Below are 7,491 nucleotides of genomic sequence, written 5' to 3'. Positions count from 1 at the left end.
TGCAGCTTTTTCAGAAACCCACCAACTCTTGCCTGTGAAGTAAGACTCCTCCCTCTCTCCCTCACCATCCCCTTGCTTTCAAGAGAGCTGCATTTAATACACAGCCTCAAAACACTTTTATTACCGGTCGATTTGCTTATAGCCACAACCAAATGGCAGGATGTACAATCATATGCAGAAGAAAATATTTATTTTGACTCAGAAGGCAAAGGGATTAAGAGAACATTGTATTAACCTTGCCTTTCATCTATGTTTTAAAGGGAAATTCTCCAGAGGCGTCTATTGAAGTTCTATTTTTTTTTTTTTTTAATAAAGACTATCAAAGACTTTTAGGAGGCCAGGTGTGTGTTTATCTGAGGGGAGGAGAGAAAGGGAAGAAACTATATTGGGGGAAAATGCAGCTTCACAAAGCTGTTTCAGGCTGCAAAGACGTCTGTGCAGAAATCTGTTACAGGCATTCCTAACCAGCCAGCTCTTTCCCTCCGCCCCCTTTCCCCCTGCTGCTTGGAAACAAAATAGCTTTTTTTCCAAGCAGGTTGTTATCATATTCATGGCATGGTCAATTTCCGTTTGCCAAGAAAATATTTAAGCTGATCAAAGAAATTAGAAAATCGGATGAATAGAAACAGACGTTCCCACAAGAGAAGCGTTTCTCAATATGAAGAGGCAGGCGGACTGCAGCCAGCCCACCCAGTTACTCCTAGGAAATTGCTCTCTTGCCAAAGGCGGAACTACAGGGCCACCTAAATTCTGCTGGAAGGGCTATGGAAGAGTCTCCGCTCCCCGAGAAATTCACATGGAGACAGGAGCTTGAGACTGTGGTGGACGTGTAAGGAGAGGTTCTATTCTGGTCATCTATGTAAAAAGCAGGAGGGCCTTTTAACTACTACATCTGTTAAAACAGCGGGACCTCTCAAGACCGAAGTTGAGGGAATTTGGGATCCTTTTGGTTTGCTTTGCCTTCTTTGTTACGAGCACGGAAAGACAAGAACACATTATCGTTCGTAGATGACAGAGAAGCATGTACTTTTGGAATGGAGGGATAGCACTTTCTCTTGAATTCATATAAATTCAGTTTTAAGATTTGTGGGTCTGAGTGGGGAATGGTTGCTAGCAGTCGTCTTCGGGAGCCCCTGGTCTCTGAGTGTGCGCCCCGGCTAACTGGTGACAGTGAACCCAAGGGTCTTGTCTTCGTTGTTCCGGGGGAAGGCGCGGCCAGACCAGGTGAGGCCACTTGCGATGGCGCTTCGAGAGAAGATGGCTTGGCGTCCGGGTTTCCTTCTGGAGAACTCTGGAAACCGAAAAGCCGGCCCCGCGGCGGTCAGGGGATCCGGATTCGCTCCGCAACCTGCTCGCCTCGGGGGAAACTGGGGCACCTCAGTCGTCAGTGAAGCCTGACCAACCCTACCCAACACCTCCAGTCCTCTGAGGGAAGGATGACCCTGAAGGAAGGCGACTGTGGGGAAAGCTAAAGGAACCCAGGAACGATCCCTTTCTTGCAAGTCCGGCTCGGGGCTAGTCGGTGCTGGCAGGTCCACCGCAGGCAGGCGGTTCCCCGGCGGTGGGTCGAGAGCCCGCCCTGCCAACCTAGCCCCTCCCCGCCGCGCGCCCCTCACCCGGGGGACTCAGTCGGCAGCTTCTCTTTTCTTTTTGTTTCAGTTCCTGCCGCCTTTGCCAGGAAGACAGCGCCCTCTCTCTCCTGCGGCCGCGCCCGCCGTCCGCCTGCATCCCCTCCCTGCTCCGCTGACCTCCGCGCGCCTGCTTTTTGCCCCTGCCCTCCTCAGCCCAGCCCCCTCCTTCACGACCCTGCGCCTCTCGGTCCCAATAATCGCCTCGGGGAGCAACCCAAGACAGCGGCGGGGTCCGAGGCCTGAGCATGGCCGGGCAGGAACACCCGACCTCTGGCTGCAGCACTAGGCGGAGCTGTCCCCGGCGCATACGCGGCGCCCGAGAGCTCTCGCGTGGCCCCGGGGTAGGGTTCCTGGCACAGGCGGCAGGACCGGAGAGAGGCCTGACTCCCAGGCCTAGGCACTGCCCGCGGGCGGGCGGGGCTGTGAGCTCTCCACTGCGCGCGCGCCACGACTTGGACGCGCGCGCGCGCACCTGGCAGAACGTCTTATCCCGGTCGCCCAGATGGGCCCGCCAAAGGTGGACCTGGGCCTGCAAGCCGGGTGATGGGAAGGTGGCGAGTGAACTTGAGTGGAGGCAAGGAAACTTCTTATAGCCTTGTTCCAAGTCCTAAACGCGTCCCTCGCGGTCTGGGAGTTCTGCAAGCCTCACCCTGCGGGCTTGCAGAGGGGCACAGCCCGGGTGTTAGAAAAGTTGTTGCAAAATCCAAACCCAAGCGGGGGGGGGGGGGGGGGGGGGGTGGAGGGCGAGACGCGCGGAGCGGCCTGAGTGAGTGGGCATCTTTCCAGCTCCCTCCACCCAGTATTTCTTTCCGCACAGCTCAGAGGACTAGTGCATCAGACAAATGCCACTCGGCCCATTCGGGAGCAGAGGCAGTCAAGCTTCTGTCCACAAAAATCTGGATCCTTTAGAACCCAAACAATGTATTCGTGTGGAACTGCAAAACCATTTCCTTTGGCGTGGATTCTCACCGACGCAGGTAAAGGACTGAAGTACTTTTACCCCCCACACTCCCACAAACTTCTTGCGCCCGGGAGCCACCGGGGTAGCTCCCCTCGAGCTGACCCGGCTCCAGAGCGCAAGCTGCTCTCAGAAATGCACTAATTGAGTCGCAAACCACCGGCCGCCCTAACAAAGCGATCCATCTCGGCAGCTCAGCGCCCAATTTGTCCACAGCACTTTCTTCCGCAATTCAGAAGCATTATCTTTGTTTTAGAAGTATCGCGGCAGAAACGTGGCAATTATCCTGGGCTCGGGTTACGCTAAATGGCTTTAGGCTGAGAAATGGAAGAATACAAATGCCGAGACGGTGCTGACCATCTCGCTGCGGGGCCTGGACCAGGGCAGAGGATGCTAGCGAGATTTCGTGGGGGGGGGGGGGGAGGGGGAAGGTCCGGCGCAAGTTCCAACTCTTGGTGGTCTCTCCCAATGGCATCAGCCAAAAAGAAATGTCGGGCCTTTGTCCCTAGAGGTTAAAGATTCTGAGCGATGGATCCTCACAGGTTGGGAGAGAAACCTTGGCTTTAGATCAGCAACCGGTTGAGAGCTTCAGGCACAACTGGAGTAACGAAGGCAAGAGACGTCGAGGGTCAGCGAGAAAGGTGGGTAAGACTCCTTTTCCTCTTCGGGACAAGTACACTAAAATTGGGGAGAAGGGAATTGCACTGGGAGAAAATAACTACAAGCAAAGAGAGCTGGCTCTCAAGAAATAGGGAGAGGCTTTTACTCCGAGCAAGGGTCAGGCCTGGCCTCGGAGCCCAGGCGGACGCTGCATTTTGGGAACCTGCGAGAACTGTAGAGGCCCAGAGACCACGAAGCATCTCCGTACCGGGAGAAGGGAAAAAAAGAAAAAAAGGGGAAAAAAGGCTTTTAAGAATCTTCGTTTCTGTCCGCGAGGGTGAGTTCGGGCCTGGAAAACGGGGAGAAAAGAAAAAAGAGAGTAGCAAAAGGCGTTTGGGTGCCGGCGCCGGGTGTGCAGCCGCCTTTGCTCACCCCAGCCGCCCAGCCCACAGTGGTAGCCACGCTGTGCGGGTGTCTCTCTCTCGTTCGGCTCAAACCAGCCCCCACATCTTGAAGTAATCAGCAGCCGAGAAGGGACTCGTCCCCCTGGCATCTCAGGTTAAAGGAGGAGGTCCAGGAAAATGTGGTAGAGCCATTACAAGAAACCCGAGCCGCAGTCATCAGGGACTCCAATTGCCATCGCATTAGGATTGATTAGAGACCAGCAGTACCGTAATGACCCGGAAAGAGGGGCAGCCGGGGATTATTAATATCAGAATGTGCCGGGGAGGAGGGGGCTGAGCGGAGGGAGGGAAGAGTAAAGTGGGGAGGGAGAAGTTTTAAGTTACTAGGATTTATATATAAGTGCAGGCTTACCTGAAGAAACCGGATAGTCAGTGAATCACGCAAACAATAAATCTAATTGCATCTTAAATTTCACGAAGCCTGATTTTTTGGGGGGCGGGGGAGGAGTAAAACCATCGTGAAAACCAGGCCAACATCTTAGTTTTTATAAACATGTAGTTACATAAAATTGGGAGACTCTAAGTGAAGAGATTGGGTGGGGATGCTGGATGTTCGCTTTCCTTACCTCTAAAAAAAAAAAAAAAAAAAAAAAAAAGCCCGGATTTGAGGAGTGCAATTTCGGGTCACTTTGGGTCTTCTCTCCAGGGCTAGGGAGTAACCGAGTGGATATTTTCTGCAGAGTCTGTAGAGGTGTAAAAACCCAGATTTTAATTGAAATAGTGATACCTAAGTAGTGGCTTTTGTTTTTTGTTTTGTTTGGGACACCAGTGATCAGGATCCCTAAGAGATGTAGAGAAGAGAGTGGTTTGTCTCCTTCCTCGGACTATGAGCCAAAACAAATCAGCCCCTGATGGTCTGGGCTGAAATGCAGCTCACTGGATAATTAACTCCATCTTTCCAGTCCACCCTAACTGTTTATTTAGTGTCACCCTGCATTACCGTCACTAGCACTTTCCTCTGAACAGGAGGAGCTGCAGGCTTTCACCTCCCCAAAGGAAATTCTTCTTAGCTTAGACAGATGCGGTATTCAGGATGTACATTAGTTGAGAACAAAGTTGATTGGAAATTCAATGGAGGATAAGGACTCTTGAGTATTCTCTGTAAACTTGCACTAAGGCGATATTAATAGAGGTGACAACAGTGTCTTAAATTCTTAAGAATGGATTCTGGTATTACTCCCCTTCATTTTCTAGAAAGGTGCTTGCCAGCTGATGTTGAGTGGCATCTTCTCAGATGCCGTGATTGGCTAATCCCCGAGCCACAGCCTTCTCCGAATGCAGCTAAAGAGGGCCCTTTTCCTCCAGGTGGCCAGCCCACCTTCTTCCGCCCTACCCACCAGCTTCCCCACGTTTTGGCGACGCCACCGCTCTGCTTAGCTGGTCTCCGGGATGAGCGCGACGCCGCTGCCCGCACTTCAGAGTTTACTTGTCCCGCACCAGCACCCTCTGTCTGTGAAACCTCAGGTCCGCCGCAGAAAGAAGCAGGCGCAGGCGCCCAGAGCCTTGCGGAAGGGAGAGGACCCGGAGCGAGAGAAATGCAGAGATCCGGAGAGGGGTGTGTGCGTGGTGGTGGTGGTGGGGGGGGGAGCAGGAGGGGCAGGAGGGACTGGGACAGAGAAAGAGACAGACAGGGACAGAAAGAAACGGAACAATGAGATTGAGGCTGTGAGGGAAAGAGGGAGAGAGGGTGAGAGAGATAAGAGAGAATGAACGAGAAATGAGAAACGAGGAGGTTCGCGCACAAAATAAACGAGTTTCTGCATTCAGACTGAAAAGAGAAGTCAGAGGGACACATAGAGACCAGACGTGGAAGGACACACACAGGGGAGCAAGAGCTCTCCAACCACACATCCCAACCCTGTCGTCCACTTTGAGTTCCCTCGTAGCGTTGTCTGTCAGTGCTGGTCTTCCTCTCCCTTCCCCGCCCCTGGGACAATGTGGAGCCTGTACTTGCAGGAGTCGCGCGGGGCTGCAGGGTTTTCAGCAGCAGCCGACTCTGTTTGTCCAGGTGTGGGCGGAGGGGGGGGGGTCTCCCGGAGTCTTGGGCTGGCGCTGGATTTTCTCACCAAGGAAGCGGGAGGCTCTGCTCTCAGCTTCCCGCTTCCAGGAGAAAACTCCCTCCTTCCATACATACATAAATATATTAGGGGAACAGACAAATCTTCATTGTTCAGAAATAAGCCGAGGAGGCTGGCCGGCTCCCCTTGGCCTTGCTGAACGAGGTTGGAAGGGAGGGAGGGGGAGAGGCGGGGGCCCGCGCGGATCCGGTGTCACGTTGCAGATTCCCACTAAAGATAACGAAACGTGATCTATTTTTCAGAACAGCAAGTGGATGGGAAAGAACCTTGACAACACAAAACTCATTTACTAATGGACTGGTTTTGAGTTTCTCTTCCCGGGGTCCGCAAATCTCCCTGCCTGACTCCTGGGCCTATTCAGACCTCGCGGAGAGCACGGTCCCCCAGGAGGCAGGTGGGCGGCTGCTCCGGCGCCGTGCTGGCCATCGGAGCCCGGGATCCCAAGGGTCGAGGGCACCCGGAGTTTCCAACCAAGCAGAGGAAAAAGATGAATGTGGTCACTGCAGCCAGGATTTGGGGAGTCTCCGCAGTGCGCTAGAGCGACGACGCTAATTTATTGAAGAAACCCCTCGCGATGCTCTTCCCTTCCAAATATCTGTAGGTAGAGTAGGATTCCCGCTGCAGTTCTCGATGGCGAAGGAATGCCAGGAAAGGTGGCCGGGAGCCCCAAAGCATCTCTCTACAAGCCAGAAGGGAAGTAAGTAGGCTCCACAAAGAGGTTTTTAAACCAAGGCCTTGTAACGACCAAGCCGAGAAACCCCACCAGCAACTAGGGCACTGGCCTTCTCCATAAACCAGTTGTGCGCACCCGGCGATTACCTGCACAGAGGAGGCACAGAAGAGCCGAAACCTGGCGTCGGGCGCCGGTCACCGGCCGCGTTACCCTCGGGAGCCGCCGGGAAGGAGTGACAGCAGCAACTATATTTGTTCGTTCCCTTTAAATCTCCGACGCATCTCTGTTTTTCGTGTGATTTGCATTGACAGCAAAGGTTTTAAGTTACTAGAACAACTCAAACCTTTCTGTGTGCGATTTAAAATGGATCATTTGGTTTATGTGGTTTGTAAATTCATGTCATTTTACCTCTTTTAGTGGCTTTCGCTGAAAGGCTCCATTTTGGGAAACCTTATATATCCGAGCCAACAATTAACATTTATAACAATTGGTTTCCCTAACCAAGGGATCGAAATAGTAGGTAGGCTCATTGGTACAAAGCGGATAGCACTTCTCCTTTCTAGTTTCGCGATCTATTGGATTAAACGCCAGGAGAAGGGCTGGCGGCCCCGGTATGGCCTCTGAGGACTAGCACCACATCTCATCAACCTGGTGCCCGCACTCGCAGCACCCACGTGGTCATCTCCCCAGTTGTCGCCAACGTCCTCGAGTCCTTGTTCCGTTTGAAGAAAGACGAAAAGTGGGCAGAGAGGTCTGGAGGAAGCAGAAAAAAGGTGGTCAGATTGGTGTCTAATTGCCATCTTTCTGCTCCTCGTCATCCCCTGTAAATTTATACCTGCCCTTATTAGTCCAAGTTACGCCTCATTTCCTCATACAAAATTGTTAATTATAAAGTACACCCCATACATAACTTGCCGTTTGTCTTTTTAAGAGACGTGGCTGTACGTACAGACCCTCCACCTCCTACACACACATTTTAATTCTGCGCACTTGCTCCAGTCTTGAGGGTATGAACTCATTTTAGTATATGTGCTGCCGAAGCCAGCACGGATTAACTGATTTTTAGTGCAGAATTTAAGCCTCTGCT

The 7,491-nt window shown here is 52.6% G+C and overlaps 1 long non-coding RNA gene across 1 annotated transcript; it reads left to right on the top strand.

The window, feature by feature from the left end:
* Positions 1-2,452: 2,452 nt before the first annotated feature.
* On the top strand, positions 2,453-7,256 carry LOC131998849 (uncharacterized). Its single transcript, XR_009398892.1, has 4 exons — positions 2,453-2,608; positions 3,132-3,230; positions 4,848-5,208; positions 5,974-7,256. It is a non-coding gene; the product is annotated as an uncharacterized LOC131998849 (long non-coding RNA).
* Positions 7,257-7,491: the final 235 nt, after the last annotated feature.

The sequence above is a fragment of the Mustela nigripes genome, chromosome 13 (genome assembly GCF_022355385.1).
Source record: "Mustela nigripes isolate SB6536 chromosome 13, MUSNIG.SB6536, whole genome shotgun sequence".
Lineage (NCBI taxonomy): Eukaryota > Metazoa > Chordata > Mammalia > Carnivora > Mustelidae > Mustela > Mustela nigripes.
The sequence above is the reverse complement of the archived record's forward strand: the minus strand, read 5'-3'. Positions and strand labels throughout refer to the sequence as shown.